This window comes from Scyliorhinus canicula, chromosome 10 (assembly GCF_902713615.1).
Source record: "Scyliorhinus canicula chromosome 10, sScyCan1.1, whole genome shotgun sequence".
Taxonomy (NCBI): Eukaryota; Metazoa; Chordata; class Chondrichthyes; order Carcharhiniformes; family Scyliorhinidae; genus Scyliorhinus; species Scyliorhinus canicula.
In genome coordinates this window covers 91,394,231-91,420,606 of record NC_052155.1, presented here as the reverse complement: position 1 = coordinate 91,420,606, position 26,376 = coordinate 91,394,231, and positions in this window count along the sequence as shown.

The window sequence follows — 26,376 nt, the reverse complement described above, 5'->3', positions numbered from 1 at the left end:
ATCTGATTCTACCTTCCTTCTTTCAATTTTCAGACTGAATTCTACCATATTATGATCACTGCTTCCTAAGTGTTCCCTTACTTTAAGATCTTTTATCAATTCTGGCTCATTACATAACACTAAGTCCAGAATAGCCTGTTCCCTCGTGGGCTCCATCACAAGCTGTTCCAAAAAGCCATCCTGTAAACATTCAATGAATTCCCTTTCTTTGGGTCCACTGGCAACATTATTTACCCAGTCCACCTGCATATTGAAGTCCCCCATGATCACTGTGACCTTGCCTTTCTGACATGTCCTTTCTATTTCGTGGTGCATTTTGTGCCCCTGGTCCTGACCACTGTCAGGAGGCCTGTACATAACTCCCATTATGGTTTTTTTGCCTTTGTGGTTCCTCAACTCTACCCACACACACTCCACATCGTCTGACCCTATGTTGTTTAGTGCTATTGATTTAATTTCATTTCTAATTAACAAGGCAACCCCGCCCCCTCTACCCACCTCTCTGTCTTTTCGATAGGTTGTAAATCCCTGGATGTTTAACTGCCAGTCCTGAACCCCCTGCAACCATGTCTCTGTGATGCCTACCACATCATACCTGCCAGTCACAATCTGGGCCACAAGCTCATCTACCTTGTTCCGTACACTGCGGGCATTTAAATATAGCACCTTTAATTCCCTATTGACTGTCCCTTTTTGTTTTCTTAGTGTGGTGGACCTTGGTTTACTGAGCCTTTCCATACACTGTGTCATATTTTGTGAGATGGGGACTATCGTAACCTCTCCTGAGCTCTGTCTTTTCGTGATTTTGTGTAATCCTAAGCAGCTACGCTTCCCACTGATTCCTTCACCTCTTGGTTCCCTGACTTTCCCTTCCCCTCCAATCTCTAGTTTAAAGTCCTATTGACCACCCTATTTACTCTTTTCGCCAGAACACTGGTCCCAGCTCGGTTCAGGTGGAGACCATCCCAACGGTATAGGTCCCCCCGTCCCAAAACTGATGCCAGTGTCCCATGAAAAGGAACCCCTCTTTCCCACACCACTCTTTCAGCCACGTGTTAACTTCCCTTATTCTTGCCTCCCTATGCCAATTTGCACGTGGCTCGGGCAGTAATCCGGAGATTATGACCCTTGAGGACCTGTTTTTTAATTTGAATCCTAACTCTTTATAATCTCTAAACAGGTCCTCTTTCCTAGACTTGCCTAACTTGTTGGTACCGACATGGACCACAATAACTGGATCCTCCCCCTCCCTCTCCAATATCCTTTCAAGCCGGTCAGAGATGTCCCGCACCCTAGCACCGGGCAGGCAACATACCATGCGGGACCCTCTATCCTGCTCACAAAGGATACTATCTATCCCTCTGATAATAGAATCCCCTACAACTACAACTTGCCTATTTACTTCCTCCCCTTGAATGGCCTGCTGAACCATGGTGCCTTGGTCAGCTGACTCATCCTTCCTGCAGCCCTGTTCGCCATCCACACAGGGAGCAAGTGCCTCGTACCTCTTGGACAGGGTCAAGGGCTGAGGCTCCTGAGTTCCTGACTGCTGGTTCCCTTTACCTGCCTGACTTGCAGTCACACCCTGCTGTCCCTGGCCACTGGCAGGATTTAAACTATTTACTCTGACAGGTGTGACTGCCTCCTGAAACAAAGTGTCCAGGTAAGCCTCCCCCTCCCGGATGTGCCTCAGTGTGTGAAGCTCAGACTCCAGCTCATCAACTCTGAGCCGGAGTTCTTCGAGCAGCCAACACTTACTGCAGATGTGGTCGCTGCAGCTCGCAATGGGATCTGCCAGCTCCCACATCAAGCAGCTTAAGCACATCACCTGACCAGCCATCTCTAATTAATTAATTTGTTTAATTTAAGTTTACGAGTTTTAAATTTGGGGCAGATTGGTTATCAACCAATCAGATCACAGCTTCCCTCTGATGTCACTTTTGAAAAAAAGTGGAAAACAGGAAGTTACCGTTAGGTCTGTATACTTACCCAGAGACTGCTCCTCCTCCTCTGAACGGCTCCCGAAACTAGGCCTCGATCCCCGGGTCAAAGTGAGTTTTTATACTCACCCAGAGACTGCTCCTCCTCCTCTGAACGGCTCCCGAAACTAGGCCTCGATCCCCGGGTTAAAGTGAGTTTTTATACTCACCCAGAGACTGCTCCTCCTCCTCTGAACGGCTGAAACTAGGCCAACGGACAGAACTTTTTTTTTGGTTAGAGGAGGAGGATGGGTGGGAGACACTACGTAAGTAGTGTTTCGGGTAAAGCTGTCACTCGAGAACAGCCCCTTCACAAACCACCTTCAACGTACGCTGACCGCACTGCACGTATGCAAATGTCCCCGGAACAGCCAATCAGAAGCTCTGCTCTGCTGCCCTCTGCTGGATGCTTGACTTCCGTCGAACTCCTCGGGTCACTGATGCAGGTGCACCTTCAACTTACATATAGTCCGCTCTTGAATTTGATCTTCCAAAATTCATCACCTCGCATTTGCCTGGATTGAACTCCATCTGCCATTTCTCTGCCCAACTCTCCAATCTATCTATATTTTGCTATATTCTCTGACAGTCCTCCTCACTATCTGCAACTCCACCAATCTTAGTATCGTCTGCAAACTTGCTAATCAGACCACCTATACCTTCCTCCAGATCATTTATGTATGTCACAAACAACAGTGGTGCGAGCACGGATCCCTGTGGAACACCACTAATCACCCTTCTCCATTTTGAGACACTCCTTTCCACCACTACTCTCTGTCTCCTGTTGCCCAGCCAGTTCTTTATCCATCTAGCTAGTACACCCTGAACCCCAGTTCTAACTGATTAAACCACTGTTCACTTCAACTCTCCATCTCATGTGGATTGATGGTCGCATCAAGGTTATCCTGTGCTTGGCGGCCCAGGCACACAAGTTGTGCAGCCTCCTGCGCCTACCAGGCCCAAGGCCCTGCTCATCCTGGTCGCCCTCCCTACCCTCGTCGTCCGTCGAGCCCTTGTGCTCCTCCTCCTCCAGCATGTCGCCCTTCTGATGCCTGATATTGTAGAAGACGCAGCAGGCCACCACAATGTGGGAGACCCTCCTAGGGTTGTACCAGAAGGCCCCACCAGAGTGGTCCAGGCACCTGAACCATATCTTCAGGATGCTGATGCACTGCTCAATGATGCTCCTGGTTCCTGCATTGGCTTCGTTGTAACAGTTCTCCACCTCAGTCTACGATAGGCTTCAGTAGTCAAGAGCCTACCCCCTCATCCACGGGAGTGCCAACCACTCACCCGAGGGAGTACCTCAACGGTGTCCAGCACGTCAAGTGTGCCAAGACAAATGCGTCATGAATGCTGCCCGAGTATCAGGCACAGATGTGCAGCCGGTGGGTGGTCACACACCAACAGCACATTCCAGAAGTGGAAGTCCTTCTGGTTTAGCCAGAAGCCACTGCCAGGCACTGCGATACACATAAAACCTGATGAGATGCCTCCTATCGCCCTCCACCTCAGCCTGTTGGACATCCGGCTCTCCAGCCTCACTGTTGGCCCCTGCTCCTCTGGCACAGTCTCCTGTTCTGCAGGGTCCTCAAACAACCTCAGTGCATCTGCAAGGGCCTCTGTGGCCAGGTAGATATGAAGAATTCCTGGCTGAAGTCCGAAATCCCTTGTCTGCATGTAGCTAAGGGTGAACATGTTAGCATGGCAAGCACTCCCGTGACCATCCAGGTCCAGCGGGTTACATGGTGACCTTGGCTTGCACTTCAGTCCCTGTCCCCACATGCCCCCACCCCTTCGCAATCCCATCCATCCGACACTTTGCCTTCTGCATCCCAGCTCTAGCCCCCACCAATGACTGACACTGGGGGGCCGCTAACGCCGCCACCCATCCCTGCCGGCAGGGGTACCAGCAGTGGAACACCATGCTCCGGTGACTCAACGGTGGCATGAATGCGTTCCACGCCCCCACCCCCCCACTGCCATGTGCATGGAAAAGGTATAGTACCAGTTGTTACAAAAGTGACGCCGGCACGGTTTCTTTGTGGTATTTAAAAACAGGAACCGGGTGCCGTGACTGCTGAGAGAGAGGAGGTAAGAGAAAATGCCAAAGGCACAACAATGGGCTGACATTTGTGCCATTAGCTGGCTGGGGGCATTGGCCAGGCCCATGCCAGTGATAGGCTCTGCAACCCGTGTCTTGCGCTTTCCTGTGGGTGTCCCGCTTTGCTTGGTCATGTGATATTCCACCAGCAGGGTGGCACCTGTTTCTGGGATGGAGGCGCCATGAGCTAGTGACCGGTGCCAGACTTGGTAGCATGCATGGCCTATGGATGGGGATGGGCAAGGGGATTGGGCCCCTGTTGGGATCGTAGCTGCAGTGAGCTGTGGATCCAGAGTACGACACAGGGGTTGTGCCTACCTCTCTGGGGGCAGGAATGTTGGGGGCAAGGGTGTAGTGGACACGCGGGGCTTGGTGACAACCAGTGCTCCTCTGGGATGGGCGAGCTGGGCATGTCACTGGTGGGGCATCTGCCCAGAGAGGGTCAGTGTGCCATGATGGGTGCCAAAAGCAACAGTGTATGCATCTGCTGTTTGAGGTGTGCTCAGCTCTCCCCTGCTTCCCCTGAGTGCTCTGAGGAATGTCAACACCTAGTGGACCATTGGCTGCACTGGACCATGCCCTTCCCGTTGATGGGGTGGGTGGGGTCTGGGGTTTCCTAGGGGGGTGGCCTTGGGGGGGTGGGTGCACTGTACATTTACGGGACACAGTGGACACTCGGCAGAGTGCGTAGCCAGATGGCTACCTTGCAGATTGTGTCCGGAGGGCACCCTGTTCCTGGGCTGACACCCCGAATCCACGGTCCATCACCTGGTCATCCAAGGCTACTTGCCCGGCACTGGCCGATGCCCCCAGCCAGCTAATGGCACAAATGTCAGCCCATTGTTGTGCCTTTGGCATTTTCCCTTACTCATCTCTCTCCCTCAGCTGTCACGGCACCGGGTTCCTGTTTTTAAATACCACAAGTGAACCACGCCAGTGTCACTTCCGTAACAACTGCTACAATACCATTTCCATGCCCATGACAGTGGGGGGGGGTGGGGGCGTGGAACTCATTCATGCCGCCGTTGAGTCACTGGAGCATGGCGTTCCACTGGGCACCCTGCGCCGACCTCAATTTACGGTTGACGCCCGATTTTCTGCCCAATCGCGGTTCACAATTCCGGCGTCGCTGGACGGAGAATCCCACCCAAGGAGTTTGCAGATGGATATAGATAGGTGTAGCCATCTGGGATGGCCACTTTCAGTATATAAAATGGACACTCGCAGAGACTGTAGGGAAAATGGACAATGCAAAGCAAACAAGCAGGCACAGAGCCTGAATGTATATTTGGAAGACAGACTGTAGACGGAACCGAAGCTCTGGGTCAATTTACATATTGATGGCCCATCTCCGGGAAACAAAGAACGAGTGCTCAGGTAGCCGATACTGTTCCAGACATTCCGGCGCCACTACCCCAACCAGAAGACACAAACAAAGCAAGGCCAATGGCCACTTAGGACACGCCCAGCCAACAAGGCACCCGCCCCTTTATTGGCTTAGATCGATGACAATGATCAAGAAGCTGCCCAATTAATTGGGACCAAGTTTAAGGCCCGCCTAAAAGCGCACAAAGCCCCTCCAAGTATAAGAAAGAACCCCCGACAAAGGTTCACTCTTTTGGATTTGGCTCTCAAGCGGAGAGACCCTTCCACCAGCACCACCAGAGGCAAGTAAGTTCAAGTTCAACACTTGCTACCAGACGGACGACCTTAGTTGTTCTCCTGTTACCTCTTCGAACCCAACAGCCTCAGATCAGAACAACAGCCATTGTTCCTCTGACCTAAATGGGCACCTGAAGTTAAGTATAGGTGTTAGTGATAGATATAGTTTAGCCTGTAGTGTTATTGTGCATGAGTAAATCATACTGTGTGTAAATAAAGTAGTATTGACTTTGAACTAACTGGTGTATTGGCTCTTTGATCGGTATTCGGGTTGAACCTGTGGCGGTATCGAGAGATACCTGGCGACTCTGAAAGCATACTCATAATTAGGATTAAGAAAGGCGACCTTATTAACCGCCATATTTATAGCAAGTAAACAGAGCAACATAGGTTAAGTGACCATGCAAAAATCTTTCAGAATGAGTATAATATGGGATAATGTGATATTGTTTACTTTGCCAGAATTAATAAAAGGAACAGAGCATTACTTGTACGGTGAACAACTGCAGAATTCCAATTTGCATAGAGATCTCGGTATTCTTGTGTATGAGTGACCAAACATTTGTATGCTTCAGAATGTAATCAAGAAAACTAATGCAATGCTACCCTTTATTATGAGCGGAATTTGAACATAAAAGTAAGGCTGTTCTGCTTCAGTTATACAGGGCATTGGTGAGATCACATCACTGTGTGCAGGTTTAGTTTCTTTATTTAAGGAAAGATCATAGAATCCTGACATTACAGAAGGAGGCCATTCGGCCCATTGACCATAGCACAGCCCCTCCGAACAAGCACTCCACCCAGGCCCCACTCCCTCTCCCCACCCCTGTAACCCCACCCAACGTGCATACCTTTCTGATATAGCTGCATTTTGAAATGCGCATTGAGCCTAATTTGCTCAGATTAATTATTCAGCTTTCCTGCCTTAATGATATTCAGTTGATAAAATTGAAGAATTATTTTAGTTCATTAATTTACTAACTGTATCTCTTTCTCTTTAAATTTGACAATTCACCAGAAGCTCTTTAAAAGCCAATGTAAGCTAATGAACAGTTTACATAGTTGAAATATTTTTCGTCCAAAGCTTCTAAACAAACCACAAAGAACTCCAGATCCTTGGTCACGCTGTATGATAGTATTTTCAAACACATACAGTTTAATCCAGTATTCAGAAGGATGTTGTGATCGGGACATTGCCGATTTAACAGATACTTTCCTGAGTTTTAAAGTTCTAATATTTCTATATTGCACACTAAAAATATCAGGAAATACCACTATTCTTTTCATTTCTCTCTAATCTTCCTTACTTGACTGTGTGGCATTAGTACATTTACTATCACCAAAAGATATTACCCCAAGGTTTACCAAACCAGTAATGGTAAAGCTGCCAGGCTTAATATTATAAGGTAAAACCTAAACAGCAACTTCTGACATTCACATCTGCACAGTCAAATGTGGAATTCTGGAACCAAAGAAAGACTCTGCTGCTCTACATCCAGTTTACTACAAAAATCATTGTCAAGGCATGAAATTAAATTGATTATACACTATTGCCTCATGAAAGACCAATGAAAAGCGTAAGCCTGTTCAATTGAGTTTTGTTGCTCTTCCTGTGCATAGTGGTGCACAAGGCAAACTTACATCTGTCCCCAAAGTGATATTTTTCAAGGAGCAGTTTGCTAGGCTGTTGCCAGAGGTTTATAGATTGAGAGGCGCAACTCCACATCAAGCACGGTTGACCATGAGTCTCTCCCGCTCTTACCACCTGCCATTGGTGTGTGTTAGAAGGATTTTTGCGATTGATACTCAACCTGTTGACCACATGACAAACACACCTTCCTTGGCCATCAAATTCTGGACTCAAACCGAGAACTTGGTTCAGTAGCAGGAATGTTGTCCAATGTGCGACAGGAACTCTTTCAACCAGTTTTATTTAGTGACGTAGTACATCATAATTAGCATTGAGCAAATGCTCTTGCTTTCATAAAATAATTTTACAAGTGTGCAGTTGCATTCCCTCATTGGAAAATTAATTTTGTAGGTTGTTTTTAATAATTTATATCTGTATACATTAAAAAGTTTTTTGTTTTATTTTCTTGTGCCTTTACCTGAATCTCATGTGACGATCCTAAACTTCATTTTGCTTCCTATACAATGATTTGAATTGAAGTTATACTTCCTGCTTTTACTTCCTATTCTGCCGTTTCAGAGGATTCTTCAATTTGATTGTTGAATAGCCTTGCTGCAATTTTCGCAGCCTGTATACATCACATAGGATTGCTTGCATTTGATTTGATTAATTGTGAAATGTATTGAGGTACAGTCCTTGCAGATTGTTGCATACTTGGAAAGCATAGGACATATGATAAATACACGATGTAAATACACAGACATAGATATTGGATGAAGCATATGGAGTATAGTGCTACAACAGTAGAGAAGATGTGTAGAGAGATCAGTTCAGTCCATAAGAGAGACATTCAGGAGTCTGGTAACAGAGAGGAAGAAGCTGTTTTTGAATCTATTAGGGCATGTTCTCAGACTTTTGTATCTTCTGCCCGATGGAAGAGGTTGGAAGGGAGAATAACCCGGGTAGGAGGAGTTGCCCATCCCAAGGAGGCGGGAGGTGTAGACAGAGTCAATGGATGAGTGGCAGGTTCACATGATGGACTGGGCTGTGTTCATGACTCTCTGTAGTTTCTTATGGTCTTGGGCCGAACAGTTGCCATACTTGGCTATGATGCAGCCAGATGCTTTCTCTGGTGCATCTGTAAAAATTGGGAAGAGTCAATCTGGATTTCCTTAGTTTCCTGAGGAAGTATAGGCACTGTTGTGCTTTCTTGATTATTGCATTAACATGGGTGGACCAGGAAAGAGTGTTGGTGATGTGTGCACCTAAGAATTTGAAGCTGTAAACCATCTTCACCTCAGCACAATTGATACAGACAGGTGTGTGTATGATACTCCGCTTCCTGAAGTCGATGACCAGCTCCTTAGTTTTGCTGACATTGAGGGAGAGATTGTTGTTGTCGCATCATGCCATTAAGTTCTGTATTTCTCTCCTGTACTCTGACTCATTGTATTTTGAGATCCGACCCACTGCGGTCATGTCATCAGCAAACGTGTAGATGGAGTTGAAGCCAAATTTTGCCACACAGTCGTGTACAAGGAGTACAGTAGGGGGCTAAGTACATGGCCTTGCGTGGCCCCAGTATTGAATACTATCATGCAGGAGGAATAGTTTATCCTTACTGCTTGTGGTCTATGGGTCAGGATGTCAAGGATCCAGCTGCAGAGGGAGGAGCCTAGTCCTAGGTTTTGGAGTTTGGATATGAGCTTGGCTGGGATATGGTGTAGAAGGCAGAGCTGTAGTCAATGAATAGGAGTCTGACATAGGAGTCCTTGTTGTCGAAATGTTCCAGGGATGAGTGTAGGGCTAGGGACGTAGCGTCTACTGTGGACTGGTTGTGGTGGAATGCGAATTGTCTGGTTCTTCTTTGCTACCGACATGATAGTGGTCTTTTGAAGCAAGTGGGAACATCGGAACAGAGTACGAGAGATTGAAGATGCCTGCGAACACACATGCCAATTGGTTCGCGCAGGATCTGAGTGCATGACCAGGAAATCCGTCAGGACTTGCAGCTTTCCGAGGGTTCACTTTCAAGAAGGCTATTCTGATTTCTGAGGCTCTGACAGTGTGTATGAATGTGTCCGAGGCTGTTGGGACAGTTGACAACGGTTTGTTGGCATCCTGCTCAACCCAAGAATGGAATGCATTCAGTTCATTAAGGAGGCGTGCTCTGCTGCCAGAGATTCTAGTCGGCTTTGCTTTGCAGCCCATTATATTGTTTAAGCCTTGCCACAACTGACGAGAGTCCATGTCGTTAGTCCATGACTCTAGCTCAGTCTGGTATTTTCTCTTGGCATCCCTTATAGCTTTCCTGAAGTCATACCTAGATTTCTTGTACAAGTCAGGGTCATCTGTCTTGAATTCCTGCAACCTGGACTTCAATAGGGAGTAGACATAGGTTGCTGAAAAGGAATTCAGACCAACTAGTCCTGGCCAGGAATTATGCTCCACGCGAGCCTCCTCTCATCTATCCTCATCTTCCTTCCTCATCTGCTTGTCCAGCTTCCAGCTAAATGTGTCCTGAACCAGACCCCAACATTTATTGGGATACCGGCCAAAAGAACACCAAATACTTCTTTAAATTTGTAAAACTTTGCTTCAGGAGTGATTCCCATGACAAACAGGGATATGGTATATTAAAGCAAACTTTATTACTAACACATGATTAAACTACATTAACATTTGAGAAAAATAGCTTACAATTAACAGTTAAACAATTCTTAATAATAAAAGGAAACACAAGTGCTGATGCCGGCGTAAACACCGGAGTGGTGTACGGCAGCATCAATGGGCCTCCTGGGCCAACAATTCAGTGACCCTCAGGGGGCCAGCATGGTGCCAGAGTGCTGCGCGCTGCTCCGGCACCGAAAAGCGGCCCTGCACCGCCACCGCGGATCGGCGCATCACGTGGCAGCCATTTCCGCACTGGTGCCGAGCAACATGGCAGATCCCTACAGCGGGCCCGCGGGAAAGGAGGCAGGCCCCCTCCAGATTGTGGGCACCCACCAATCGGTAGCTCCCGATCGCAGGCCTGGATGCCATGGAGACCCCCCCCCCCGAATCTGATCCTTCGCCCCCTCCCCACAACCAGGAAGGCCACCGTGGCCACGGATCCGGCTCCCACCGGGTGATACTATGTTGGAACCATGCCAGCGGGACTCAGCGGGACTCAGCAGAACTCGGCGGCAATTCGGCTGGTCGCCGGAGAATCGCGTCCCTGCGTCAGAGCGGCATGGTGGGAATTTCCCGCGTCACCGGCAATTCTCCGACCCGCTGCGGGCTAGGAGAATCCCGGCCTTTGACTTCTAACTGACACCTTCACCATCTCCAATTAAGCAAAGTCCATCACAGATCAAAAGCCACTTGTAAATAAATGTAACAAATACAGGTGACTTGCCGTACACTTGACTAAAGATTTTTTAGAAATACTGCTTGAAGAGAGAAAAAACCCCTTTCAGACACCAATTGTAAATCCTTGCTGTCTTTTGGAGAGTACTGCTTAACCTGACAGCCTTTGGAAAAAGCGTCTGCTCAGCTTATGTTCCCAACAAAAAAATTAAATGGCCTGCTACAGACTTAGCTCCTCCTATTAATTTCATAATCTTTATCCCACTAACTGGGTTATGACTATTACTAAGTATCAAAACCCGGGGAACAAAAGTCCATTAGGCCTCAGTTTGTAAACACACACATGGTTGGAATGAATGATGCACTTATAAGACATCTTGGGCGCGATTCTCCGACCCCCATGCCGGGTGGGAGAATCGTGCGAGTGCCGGGCGATTCACGCCACGCCACCCTGGCACCCGCACGCGATTCTCCCACCCCCCCAAAAACGGCGTGTCGCGTTTTACAACAGACCGCTCGGAGAATCGCCACTCGCCGTTTCTAACGGTCGAGCGGCAATTCTCCGGCCTACCTAATCCAACCGGTTCACGCCGGCACCAACCACACCTGGTCGCTGCCGGCGTGAACATCGCGCAACCACTGCGTGTGGGGCCTGTGGGGGGGGGTGGGGGGGAGGGAGGATCGAGCAGCCGGGGGGTGCTCAGGAGGGGTCTGGCCCACGATTGGTGCCCACCGATCGTCGGGCTGCCGTCTCTGAAAGACGCACTCTTTTCCCTCCGCCGCCCCACAAGATCAATCCTCCATGTCTTGCGGGGCTGCGGAGGGGACGACAGCAACCGCGCATGCGCGGGTTGGCGCCAGCCAATCTGCGCATGTGCGGGTGACGTCATTTAGGAGCCGCCGGCCGCGTCATTCAGGTGGCGCCGCTTTGACGCGGGCGCCAAGGCCCGGTGCGCGAAATTGACGCACCGCCACTCCTAGCCCCCTGGGGGTGGGAGAATAGGGGGCAAGGAGTGGCCTCCGACGCCGGAGTGAAACACTCCCGTTTTCACTCCGGCGTTGGCACTTTGTCACCCTTTGGAAGAATCGCGCCCCTTAATTGCACTTTTGTGACACCTCCTGCGTGTAGCTTAAACCAGTATTTTTAAAAAAATTACTGCAACACATATATATAATACAGACTATATAAAAAGTTCCCACATTGATCACAAATGCTTCAAAACTGTTTGCTTCAACCATTCCTTCCTCGGTATTGACTATCTCCCCCTCCCTCTTTCATGCACCTGCAAATTTAGAAATTGTATTTTTGATTCCAAAGTCCAAATCGTTTATGCAAATTGTGAACAGCAATGTTCTCAGCATTGTAAATAAATGGATCCTTGCGGAACGCTACTTCCCACCTTCTGCCATTCTGAATAACTACTCTTTATTCCCACTCTCTACTCTTTATTTCCACTCTCTACTTTCTGTCTTGAAACCAGTTAGAAATCCTTCTGCCACTTGTCCCCTGACTCTGCTTTCTCTGACCTAATTCATTAGTCTATTATGGAGGTCCCAATGGAAAGTCTTTTGAAAACCCAGATAAATTGAATCTAATGCATCACAATTGTCTATTCTCTCTGTTAACTCCTCAATAAATTCAATAAATTTTGTCAAGCAATATTTCCATTTTGAAATCGGTGCTGATTAATCATTCTTAATTTTCTTTTGTCGGTGCTCTTCCATATTCTTCTTTAGTAAAGGTTCCATTGTCTTTCCTGCCACTGATGTTAAGTACTGTGACTGGTTTATAGATCCCCTGCAGAGGGTGCCAGATTCTAACAGATGGTGGATAGCTGGAAATCTGTGTTGCCAAGCCTCCTGTGTGCAGCTGTATATGAGGTGAATGGCAAAAACCGTCCCTTTGCCTCTCATCGCAAAATCGAGGTGAATAAACAACAACCCGGTTTTGGGCTAATTGGGACCATATGCTGCAACACCAGTTTAGCTCATGTCCCGTGCAAGACACCACCTTGATAAGGGTTTTGAAGCTTGTACTAGGAATGGCTGGCTGCCTGGAGGATCTTTAAGAGGCTGACTGCCACTTGAAATGCCTGGCGGAGCTCATCAAAGAAGCTTTACGGCATTTTTACACATAGTACTTAACCTGACACTCTCTTCAAGCAGCAATTTGGAGTAAACAAGTAATTGCAGAGGATTTTGAATGTTATTTAGAGGTATATCTCCCTCTACTGTTCACTTGCTGCTGCTTTTCCGAATCACAGAATTGTTGCAGCACAGAAAGAGGCCCTTCAGCCCATTATGTCTCTCAAGGAGCACCTTCTGTCACTCATCTGCCTTATCCTATTAGCTCTGCATATTCTTCCTTTTCAGATAATAATCCAATTCCCTCTGGAAGAATATTATAGAATAAGCAGGCATTGTATTGTAACCCCTTAGCAGAAGGTTGTAAACTTTATGTTTCTTTCTTCAAAAAAATCATTCTTAGCAGCCAGGGTTTGGGGCCCAACAAAGATGTACACATTCCAGAACTGATCGCAGGAAATCTTCTGGCACTTGCAGACCGCTTCATCTATACAAATATCTGTCAAGAGCTCGCAAATGAACCTCAGCATGAAGTAAGTTAAAAATTGTGATGGACAGGGGGCTAGATAACCATCCTGATATCTTGGGTACCCGTCCTGTATTCATTTGTTACAAAGGTTCAAAAAAGAGGGGATGGGCAGAGGTAGTGTAATGGTAATGTCCCTGAGCCAGAGTCCGAGGTTGACATTCTGAGCCAATGGGTTCAAATCCCACCATGTCAGCTATTGGAATTTAAATTCAATTAATTAAAAAAAACTGGAATTGAAAGCTGGAACTGACAGCTACCTAGCTAGAAGATTATGAACATGTTTTCAGGTGAAAGTTTAACAATAAACCTACGTAGGCAAGATAAGAAGTTTAAACAATGTTCTGTGCATTGAATAAATGGATCTGGGGCTGTTTAGCACAGGGCTAAATTGCTGGCATTGAAAGCAGGCCAGCCGCACGGTTCGATCCCCGTAACAGCCTCCCCGAACAGGTGCCGGAATGTGGCGACTAGGGGCTTTTCACAGTAACTTCATTTGAAGCCTACTTGTGACAATAAGCAATTTTCATTTCATTTTTTTTCCATTTCATTTCATTTTCATTTAATTCGGATAGGCAGACTGTATCTGTGACTTGGGAGAGAGAGTTGTATTAGAATGCCCTCGTTGTGACAGCTGTGTTAGAACGGTGAGATGCTTCTCCAGAGGTTTCTCTTGGATAGTGCCCTCCATGCTTAAATCCTTAATAAACTATTGTAACTTGTCTCTGGGTCTCTTGTGGTTATTTGGAAGAAGTCTAGCACAACATGGCTCATTTACCTTTCCTGCCAACACAGCTAACATATCATATCTAAACTGCTTCTTCTTAGTAAAATTAATGAAATATCTTAAAATTACTTAAGACCTGACTGGCTATCTTAGGTATCTATGACCTTCAAACTCCAAATCTTGCACCTCTTTAATGAGAACATTTGAAACAAATTAGGAGATAATTTGTCCAAACGTCACCAATATTCTGTCAACATTTATTTTGGAAATTATCTGATGCCTTGACCTATAAAGAGTAAGATGTGAAACCTGACCACGGGCGGGATTCTCTGACATCACGCCGGATCAGAGAATCCCTGGAGGGTGGCGTGAATCCCGCCCCGCTGCTCTGATGTCAGCTGCCGTATTCTCCGGCGAAGGTTTTCAGGCGGGGGCAGGGATCACGCTGTGCCGGTCGGGGGGCGTTTGCAGCGGAACCCCTCGGCAATTCTCCGGGCCCCGATGGGCCGAGCGGCCGTCGGTTTCTGGGCAGTCTCGCCGGCGTGGATTGGACATGGTCCCACACGGCGGGACCTGGCAGGTAGATTGGCTAGTGCAGTCCTCGGGGGGGGGGTGTCGGGGGATCTCTCCCACGGTAGACTGGCCCGCGAACGGGGCCCACCAATCTGCGGGCGGGCCTGTGCCGTGGGGGCACTCCTTCCGCGCTGGGCCCCGTCGGGCTCCGCCATGGCCGGCGCAGAGAAGACACCCCCCTGCACAGGCGCTAGAATACGCTGACTGGTCTGCACATGCGCTGAACCATGCCGGTGGTTCTGCGCATGCGCTAACTTACGCAGTCCCTTCGGCGCCGGCTGGAGCGGCGCCACCCCTCCGGCAATGGCTAAGCCCCCGAAAGTGCGGAGAATTCGGCAACTTCTGGTCGGCCCGACGCCGGAGTGGTTCACGCCGCTTTTTATGCCGGCGTCGGGCCATCGGGCAGATTCGGGAGAATCCTGCCTGAGGTCTTTTAGATTCTAGGTAAGTTCAATTTGTAGCAATCAACAATTAGGAGCAAATTTGTGATAAATCTAAATTTTCAAAAAGGTGTGTCTTATTAGCACTGCATCTACACAGCACCTTTTTTTTACTTTTTAGCCAGAATAACATTTGTTACTTTCCTACGCCTCAATTATCAGGATGGGAAGCGCTCAGTGCCTGTCATCCAGAGAGAGCAGGGAGTACACCCTCGCTGACACCAACAGACCTGCTGTCATTTCACACTCAAATAAGCATTTATTGGCAGCAGATGGAACTTCTGCCCTCACATAGGTGGATGCCCTGCCATTGATAGCTATCGGCCAATCAGGTTAGCTGACAGCTCTCCAGTCCATCCAGGCACAGCGTTGCAGTGGCTGGAAGAGGTACTAAAACACATGCCTGGAGTTTTGGGCCCCTCTGTAGCATGTATACCAGCAGGGGAGAGTGCTTGCCATTGGCAGCTGGTGGGATCTTCAGGTCCTGCTGAAGCCTATGGTGTTTTGCATGGCTTGCCCGTCATGGCACCAGGAAACCTGCCTTGGGAAAATCGCCTTTGGCGGTATCAAAAGATCCCATAATGGGAAGGGTCGAACAATTACACCCGAAGTGCCAGGAACCATGGTACTCGTGCTTCCAGGGGTTCTGGGGAGGGGAAGCTCTGTGATGTCCTGTCAGTCGCAACAGGACTGATCTCGCTGCCGGAGGATAAGACATTGGGGAATGGAGGGCCAGTCGTCGAATGTTGGCTAGCCAAAAAATTGAGGCTAGGCAGGAAACGACCCTTAAGTCACCATTCCCCAAAGGGAACCCTGTCCAAGCTAATTTACACACCCTTCCAGCCTCAGAACCCAAAGGTAGGGGTCATGGTGCAGCGTAGAATTCTGGCCCTGGAGTTTCAAATCAGTTTACCAACAAACTCCATATCCAAGAATAGCATATCAATTTAAATGATTATTCAGTGAATAGCATAATTGGCTGTTTAAATCACTTATGCCATTTGTAATTCATGTGGACAATCAGCAGAGTGATCCGTTTTGGTTCTTGGCCAGTTGGAATAAATGCACGAAAGAACGTCTAGTTCTTAGACTGTTTAAGGTTTTATTGTTGAACAATTGCGTGGGTTAGATAACCGTAAGAATATTATCAAAAACGACTAACTGTAATGAATTAACTATGAGCTACTGCAAATTGTGCCTATCCACTATGAAGACCCTCTATCAACTCCCTGTTGCAACAGTGTCACGTGGTTATTCTCTACTGCCACCTGCTGGTTGGAGGTCTTGCCTATCATTATTTCCATGACTGGTTATGCATATCATCACATTCTCTTTCCTTTAGAAATGTAAAGTTTTACATACTTTATCTTAATTTGCTATACAATATACATGATATGCTTAATGTGTTCATTATTTACATATTTACAGTTCATCACAAGTTCAAACTGTCTGGTTGTCTTCTGTGTCTTGTCAACCTTCTGAAAATTGGTTGAACCTTTGAGTTTGCTCGATTTTCACTTGTTGTTGAAGATAATTCTTGCAATTTTTCTTGTCTTTGTACATTTTCATCTTGTTCTGGTTGTGTATGCTGAGGTGTCTCTTGTTATGTTGTCCTTAAATTGTTAAAATGTTATCTTGTAGTTCCAGAACAAAAGGTTGCTGAACCTTCAGCAAGGCTCTCCTGTTTCGTCTTCAGTAATGATGATATGTGATTGAGGACCTGAAGATTGTAGTACCTTTGCACACTTCAACCATCCATTTCCATCAGGATCTTCTACCCTGACTGTGTCATCTTTTTCTAATGGTTGCAAACATCTTGTCATTTTGTCATAATACTTCTTCTGCTTCCTTTTTTGAAATGTGAGCTTCCTCGCAAGGTTTTGATTTGTTTGTTCCGATGAAATGTATGGTAAGGTTGTCCTAAGCTGCCTGTTCTGAATTTTTTGACAGGTTGCACAATTTTCGAGCATGACTTGATTGATACCCAGCCAGTATACTATCTCCCATCCTCGTGTTTTACATTTTTCTCCGCCTAAGTGCCCTTCATGAATCCTTTTCAGAATCATTGGTCGTAATGATTTTTGAATTACTATTCTATTTTGCCTTTGAAAAAACCCATTAGCTCTGCTCTGTTATTATAGTAGTTAGAGCAGAATCATTTCGGCCTTCCCTCGATGAGATATTTTATTAAGATTTATGATTTCATCTTTCGTGGTTTCATCTCTTATTAGTTTTGACCTCTCATCTGAGACTGGAAGGGATTCCGTCACAAAATTCACTTGTGCTTGTATGCCTTCATCCAAATGTTGAGCTTCTTTCATGTCCATAGCACGACATAGTGCATCCGCTACAACTAGATAGTGACCAGGCGTGTAGATTAGATCAAAATCATATAATTGAAACTTCATCATCATATGTTATATCCTGGGTGACACCTCATTTAGATTCTTTTTTACTATTGCTACAAGTGGTCTATGGTCAATTTCCACTCAGAATGTCGGTAGGCCATAAACGTAGTCATGTAATTTGTTTAATCCATTTATTAAGCCCAAGCATTCTTTTCCTATTTGAGCATATCGGCGCTCTGTGTCAGTCATTGACCATGAAGCATAGACAATTGGAAGCCAATTTTCATAATTGTCTTGCTGCAATAATACTGCTCCCAACCCATCTTTCGAAACATCTGCCGATATCTTTGTCTTCTTTGTAGGATCAATGTTTCCTTTAACATTTGCCGCTCATGTTCATGTCTGTCCGACCACTGGAAAGCTGTGTCCTTCTTTATTGATTCTCTCAGGCATGTTGTTCTCACTGAAAGATTAGGAATAAACATCCTTTTAAAATTCATCATGCCAAGCATCCGAGGACTTCTTTTTTGTTTATAGGACGTAGCATGTTTAAAATCGCCTTTATATTTTCTTGTTCAGGTTGTATATCTTTAGCAGAAATTTTGTTTCCTAAGAGTGTGAGTTCTTTCGACACCAAACTGACATTTAGCTTTATTCAGTTTCTGAGGCACTCTCAATTACGACACGAAAGTTAGGTCAGTAATCAAAACTTTAATAAGCATTGAACAATGGCAGCATCCAAGAGAAGTGTGCTCGCAAAATGGAGTCTCATCTTAAATACTGTTTCCCAGGGGGCGTAGCCAGAGGCGGAGTCCCCCAGGGTTCCAAGCCTCTTAAAGGGGCAATGCCAAGCCTCTTAAAGGGGCAAGGTATTCCGATCATCACATTCACCCCCTGTTTAAAAAAAACACATAGCCCGTCGGGGATGAAGTGTTTTTAAATTATAAGTTCAGTCTTTGTGGTGGTCTGATAGTCCGTGTTGACTTTCGCCGCTCCGGTGGTGACACCGTGGATGCGGTCGGTTCCGATGGTGTTCTATCCGGGAGCACGGTTGACTGAAGCTTTGTCCGCCTTGGAGAGGGGGGGTATCAGGAGTGATTAGGGTGGTCGGTGTCGGCTGGGGGGCAGGGGGCACTATGGAGGGGGCGCTGTCGAAGTCGGAGTTTGGTGTAGGGCCGGGAGCGTCGGTAGAAGGGGGGGTCGGTGGGAGGATCGGTGGGAGAGCCAGCGGGTGCCAGGTCTCGCAGGGATACTGTATTCTGCCTGCCGTCGGGGTGCTCGACGTAGGCGTATTGAGGGTTTGCGTGCAGCAGGTGGACCCTCTCGACTATTGGTTCCGTTTTATGGCTCCTCACATGCCTCCGGAGTAGGACTGGACCCGGAGTCATCAGCCAGGGTGGAAGCGAGTCTCCAGAGGTGGACTTCCTGGGGAAGACAAACAAACGATTGTGAGGGGTCTCGTTCGTGGCCGTACAGAGGAGCGACCGAATGGAGTGCAGGGCATCGGGTAGGACCTCCTGCCAGCGGGCGATAGGGAGACTCCTTGACCGTAGGGCTAGGAGGACGGCCTTCCAAACTGTCGCGTTCTCCCTCTCCACTTGCCCGTTTCCCCGCGGGTTATAGCTCGTCGTCCTGCTCGAGGCGATGCCCTTGCTGAGCAGGTACCGACGCAGCTCATCGCTCATGAACGATGTACCCCGGTCGCTGTGAATATAAGCGGGGAAACCAAACAGAGCGAATATGCTGCGCAGTGCCTTGATCACGGAGGCCGAGGTAGTATCGGGGCAGGGGACAGCAAAAGGGAAGCAGGAGAATTCATCGATGACAGTGAGGAAATAGATGTTGCGGTTGTTGGAAGGGAGAGGCCCTTTGAAGGCCACGCTTAGTCGCTCAAAGGGCCCAGAGGCTTTTATCAGGCGGGCCTTGTCTGGTCGATAGAACTGCGGCTTGCATTCCGCACAGATCTGGCATGCCTTAGTCATGGCCTTGACCTCCCCTGTGGAGTAGGGCAGGTTGCGGGACTTGATGAAGTGGGCAAGCCGGGTGACCCCCGGGTGGCAGAGGTCATCGTGGATGGCTCTCAGGCGGTCCAATTGCGCGTTGGCGCACGTCCCGCGAGACAGGGCATCTGGGGACTCGTTGAGCTTCCCCGGACGATATTTCATATCGTACGTATAGGTGGAGAGCTCTATTCTCCACCTCAGAATCTTGTCGTTCTTTATTTTGCCCCGTTGTGCGTTATCGAACATAAAGGCAACCGACCGTTGGTCGGTGATGAGGGTGAACCTCTTACCGGCTAGGTAGTGCCTCCAGTGCCGCACGGCCTCCGCTATGGCTTGTGCCTCCTTCTCGACTGCAGAGTGTCGAATGTCCGAGGCGTTGAGGGTTCGGGAGATGAACGCTACTGGTCTGCCCGCTTGGTTGAGGGTAGCAGCCAGGGCGACTTCTGATGCATCGCTTTCTATTTGAAAGGGGATGGCTTCGTCCACAGCGTGCATGGTGGCCTTGATGATGCCGGCCTTGATACGGTTGAAAGCTGACTGGGCCTCATCCGTCAGGGGAAAAACCGTGGTCTTAATGAGTGGCCGGGCTTTGTCCGCATATTTGGGGACCCACTGGGCGTAATAGGAGAAAAGCCCCAGGCACCGTTTGAGTGCCTTGAGGCTACGGGGGAGGGGGAGTTCCTTAAGGGGACGCATGCGGTCGGGGTCCGGGCCTAGGACCCCGTTCTCCATGACGTAGCCGAGGATGGCGAGCCGGGTTGTGTGGAACACGCATTTCTCTTTGTTGTACGTGAGGTTGAGGGCCCGGGCAGTCTGGAGGAACTTCCTCAGGTTTGCATCGTGGTCCTGCTGGTCATGGCCGCAGATGGTGACGTTGTCCAAGTACGGGAAGGTCGCCCGTAAGCTGTACTGGTCCACCATTTGATCCATCGCCCTCTGGAAAACGGAGACTCCGTTTGTAACACCAAAGGGTACCCTGAGGAAGTGAAACAGCCGACCGGCTGCTTCAAAAGCCGTGTAGGGGCGGTCCTCTGAGCGAATAGGGAGTTGGTGGCAGGCCGATTTGAGGTCAACCGTGGAGAATACCCGATACTGGGCAATTTGGGTCACCATTTCAGCTTTGCGGGGAAGTGGGTACGCATCGAGTTGTGTGAAGCGGTTTATTGTCTGGCTATAATCCACAACCATGCGTTGCTTTTCCCCGGAGCGGACTACTAATACTTGGGCCCTCCAAGGGCTGTTGCTGGCCTCTATGGCCCCCTCTTTTAGTAGCCGCTGAACCTGCGACTTGATGAAAGTCAAGTCTTGGGTACTGTACCGGCGACTCTTGGTGGCGATGGGCTTACAGTCGGGAGTGAGGTTTGCGAAGAGGCGGGGTGGCGCAACTTTGAGTGTCGCCAGGCTGCAGACTGTGAGTGGGGGCAGGGGTCCGCCGAACTGCAGTGTCAGGCTCCGGTGGCTGCACTGAAAGTCGAGGCCGAGCAGCAGGGGGGCGCAGAGCTGAGGAAAAATGTAAAGTTTAAAACGGGAGTATTTCGCGCCTTGAATTGCGAGGTCCGCGACACAATACCCCGTGATCTGAACCAAATGGGACCCTGAGGCGAGGGCAATAGTTTGGGAGGCGGGATGGGTGCGCAGGGAGCAGCGCCTTACCGTGTCTGGGTGGATAAAGCTCTCCGTGCTCCCAGAGTCGAACAGGCAGGGAGTGTCTTGGCCGTTGATTCGCACCCGCATCATCGAGTTTCGCAGGTGTTTCGGCCATGATTGATCAAGTGTGATCGCTCCTAGGTGCGGGCCGTCAGAGTCCGACTCACAAAATGGCCACCCAGAGTCACAAGATGGCCGCCGCCGGCGGTCGCACGTGTCGGGTTTCGAAGATGGCCGTCGCCAAGATGGCCGCTCCCATATCTCGCACGAGGTCGATGACGCGTCAGAAGTGGGCGTGTCTGGCCGCAGCGCAGCCGAGTTGCAGGGTCTGTGAGGCCGGGAGCTTGATTTCTAGGCCCAGTGAGACTTTTGTTTGTGGCCTTTGGGCCCAGCCAGGCAGACTTTCGCGGAGTGCCCTTTCTTCCCGCAGTCGTTGCAGGTCATGGATCGGGCCGGACAACGCTGGCATGGGTGCTGGCCTTGCCCACAGAAATAGCATGGGGAGCCCCCGGAGTGAGTGGATCGACGCGTGGCACAGGCCTGTAGCGTGGCCGAGTCTGGAGGGGATCGAGAGGGATTCGTAAGGTCCGCGGAGTACGTACGGAGGTTACGGTGGGCCGTTTCGAGAGAAAAACCGAGCGTTACCGTGCCTTGGAGATCCTTCGCCCCGTCTTCTAGGAGCCGCTGCCAGATGTATGATGACCTGATGCCAGACACAAGGGCGTCGCGGATGTGTAAGTCCCTGTGTTCTTCAGCCGTCACTGCTTTGTGGTCGCAGTTCCTCGCGAGCGCAGTGAGTCTTTCCACGAACTCGTCCAGCGTTTCCCCGGAACGCTGGCTGCAGGTCGAGAGCAAATGCCTGGCATGTACCTCATTGGTAGTCTTTATGAAGCGTTTCTTCAATATTTCGATCGCCGCCTCATAGGTCGTAACGGTTTCGATCATGGCGGAGATTCGGTGGCTCACCCGGCCATGTAGGAAGCGCAGCTTGCGAGCGCTGTCGACATCAGACGGTGAGGAGTCCAGATAGTCCTCAAAACACCGGAGCCAATGTTTAAAAATTTCCGAGGCTTCAGGCGTCCTGCCATCCAGGTTGAGTTTCTCTGGTTTCAGACCGCTGTCCATCTTGATGTGAAATGCTTATTAAATTGAGGCACTCTCAATTACGACGCGAAAGTTAGGTCAGTAATCAAAGGCTTTAATAAGCATTGAACAATGGCAGCATCCAAGAGAAGTGTGCTCGCAAAATGGAGTCTCATCTTAAATACTGTTTCCCAGGGGGCGTAGCCAGAGGCGGAGTCCCCCAGGGTTCCAAGCCTCTTAAAGGGGCAATGCCAAGCCTCTTAAAGGGGCAAGGTATTCCGATCATCACAGTTTCAATCCATACTTTTTGATGCTTCTCAGCACTTTGAGAAGCCTTTCGTCGTGCTCTTCTCTTGTTGAGCCCCGTACAATAATGTCATCAATGTATACTCTGATGCCTGAAATGCCTTCTACGACGTGTTCCATTGCCTAATGGAAAAATGTCAGGCGCTGAAATTATACCAAATGGCATTCTGAGAAAACAGTATCGCCCAAATGGAGTATTGCAGGTGCACAGCTTTGTGCTCTCCTCACCTAACTTGAGTTGCCAAAAACCCTGTGATGCATCTAGATTGCTAAGCATGTTGCATGTGATTTCTTCTCTCTTTGGAATATGATAGTGCTCTCTTGTAATGTTTAAACTGAGATCCTTCGGATCCATACAGATACCTAGGTCAGTATTTCGTTTCTTCACGCAAGCCATGGAGTTCACCCAATCCATTGGTTCTTCAATGCGTTTTATCACCCCCAGTTTCATCATTCTCTCCAGTTCATTTTTAAGTCTTTCCTTCAATGGAGCCGGCACATGTCTTGGTGCATGTATGACCCGTCGTGCATTGTCTTTTAATTGTATGTGATAGGTGAATGGTTACACTCCAAATCCTTGAAAAATTTCAAGAAATTCTTTCAGGATTGCATCTATTGATGTCTGATGTGTAGTTATATTACAGTCTGAAGTGTAGATTGTTTTGACTACCTTGAGTGCTTCACGTGCTTCCACTCCCAATAAAGATTCACGCTCAGTGTCTACAATTGAGAACTTTACTGAGTGCACTTTGTTCTTTACACGGACCTCTAGTTCATAGACTCACAGTGTATTAATTCTGTTGCCATTATAATCTTTTAATAGTTAAAAGCAAATTACTGCGGATGCTGGAATCTGAAATGAAAGAGAAAATGCTGTAAAATCTCAGCAGGTCCGGCAGCATCTTTAGGCAGAGAAAAGATTGAATGTTTCGAGTCCAATGACTCTTTGTCAAAGCAGCTCTGAGGTTGAGGGGGATTTGAAGAAAAACGTTTTTACTCAGAGGATGCTGATGGTCTGCCTGGGAGGGTGGGAGTGATGCACTGCCTGGGGGGGGTGGGAGTGATGCACTGCCTGGGGGGGTGGTGGAGACAGATTGCGTCACATCCTTTAAAATGTACCTGGATGAGTACTTGGCGCGTCATAACTTTTAAGGCTATGTGTCAAGTGCTGGAAAATGAAATTAGCTAGCCAGGTCAGATGTCTTTCATGCGGTGGTGCAGACTCGATGCAGACTTTTCTGCACTATATTATTCTATGAATCTGTGAACCGGATGCGTTTTTACAACTGCCGGCAGTGGTTTCATGGTCACTATTACTAAGACTAGCTTTTAATTGCAGATTTATTAATTGAATTTAAATTTCATCAGCTGCCATGGTGTGCTTTAAACTCATGTTCGCAGGGCTGTACCTTACGCCTCTGGATTACTGGTCGAGTGACATTACCTCACCACCTCCCACTGCTCATTCATCCTGTAGTCCTAGGAAATGCATCAACTGCTCCATTGCCTGCAGAAAAATTGTTTGTGCAGAATCCTCAAAGTCAGAATCCAGCCGACCAGTACATACCACACCACCATCTGTTGGCATTAGCAAATAGTAGCAAGCTTCGACTAACACGACAGCAGCCAGTGGAAAGCAATTAGCAACTCAACTGAAAGTATTTGATAATCCCTTTCAACAATGCACATGATGGCTGCTTCCTGGTGCTTGATGTGTGTTCAGCTCTGTGAGAGCAATAGAGAGAGGTATCTGGTGAATCATGCTCCAAATGGCAGCACCTTTGTCAAGATAGAGTTAGGCTGATCCGGGAAAAAGCAGCCCACTTGGTTGGGACCTCATCCACCACCTTCAACATCTATTCCCACCACTAAAGATGCACAGTGGCTTTGTGGGTCCGAGATGTAAAGGAGCAGGTCATCTGCATAGAGTGAGACTCTGTGCTCTCTGCCGCTCCTTCGGATCCCCCTCCAGCTTTTTGCTGCTCTGAGCGCAATTGCTAGTGGCTCGATCGCTAGGGCGAAAAGCAGCGGGGACAATGGGCATCCTTGTCTGGTGCCCCTGTGCAGCTGGAAGTATCGGGAGTTGGTGTTGTTTGTCCATACGCTCGCCATGGAAGCGTTGTATAGGAGTTTTACCCAGGAGGTGAATCCTGTTCCAAACCCGAACCGCTCCAGTACCTCTATGAGGTATTTCCATTCAAATCTGTCGAAGGCCTTTACTGCGTCTAGGGAGACGATCACCTCTGGTATTCTCTCCCCGGAGGGGGTCATTATCACGTTCGGCAGGCACATGATGTTGGAGATAAGCTGTCTACCTTTGATAAAGCCCGTCTGGTCAAAGCAACATGGACGGAATCATCGTGCTCCTGAAAGAGTTTGGCGCCTTCTCGGGCTACAAACTCAATATGAACAAAAGCGAGATCTTCCCGGTACACCCACAAGTAGGTGCGGCAGCACTAATGGGGCTGCCGTTTAAACAAGCCCAATTCAAATTCCGCTACCTGGGGATCTAAATAGCCCACGACAAGAAAGGGGTCCAGAAATGGGATCTCACCAGTCTGACGGAGGAAGTAAAAAAGGACCTGCAAAGATGGAGCACACTCCCACTCTCCCTTGCGGGGAGAGTACAGATGATCAAAATAAACGTGCTGCCCAGGTACCTCTTCCTATTCAGAGCCATCCCGATCTACATCCCCAAGGCCTTTTTCAAAGCATTGGACAAACTAATCATGGCGTTCGTATGGTGGGGCGGGGGGAGGGGGGGGGGAACGAATGCTAGGATCACAAAGAAAGTCTTACAAAAAACAAAATCAAGGGGAGGGCTAGCCCTCACAAACCTACAAATCTACCACTGGGCGGCGATGACCGAGAGAATAAGGGGATGGATCAAGGAGCCAGAAGCCGAGTGTGTGCGCACAGAGGAGGTCTCCAGTAAGGGGACCTCCCGCCGGGCCCTCGCCACAGCGGCACTCCCATCCCCACCCAAAAAACACTCCAGCAGCCCGGTGGTGATAGCCACCCTCCAGTCCTGGAACCAGCTACGGCAGCAATTTGGCCTGACCAAAATGTCGGACAAAGCTCCCATCTGTAACAACCATATGTTCACAGCAGCACTGACCAACGCCACCTTCAAAAGGTGGAGACAGGACAAGAGGACACTGACAGTCAGGAACCTATACACGGTCGCGACAGTGGACGAGCTGACGGAGAAATTCCAGGGGGAACGAGCTAAGGTAGCTGCAGCTCAGAAACGTCCTACGAAAGGAGACAAGGACTTACCCACAACCGCCACGACAGACATTACTGGAAGAGTTACTGGACACAAGAATATTAGAGAGAGGAAACTGTAGCGACAAGTACGACCGACTGGTAGAAGGGGTCGACACCGTACTGGACGCAACAGGAAGGAAATGGGAGGAGGTCCTGGGGATCGAGATAGGGTGGGGACTCTGGAGCGAAGCACTGCATAGGGTCAACTCCACCTCCAGCTGTGCAAGGCTCACCCTGACAGAACTAAAAGTGGTACATAGAGCCCACTTAACAAGAATGAGTAGGTTCTTCCCTAGGTGGCAGGGAAACGTTAACCAACCTGACATCCACAGGAACAGAGAAAAAGGAGAATACAGGCGGAGGGCGGGAGGTCCGGCTGAAGCGGCAGCGTGCACGAGAAGACAACGGCGAAAAAATCTGACCGGGAGAAGCGAGGGGCAACACCGGCACCAGACCCACTCGAGGACTGCCCTCCGGAAGTGCCTCGCCGGCACAAACGGATGCCGACTTGCATATATACAGATATATCATATCCTGTTTACATAACGGCAAAATGATTAACCTAGGACAAAAGTTCGGCGCAACATTGTGGGCCGAAGGGCCTGTTCTGTGCTGTATTTCTCTATACTCTGTGCAAAAATCCAA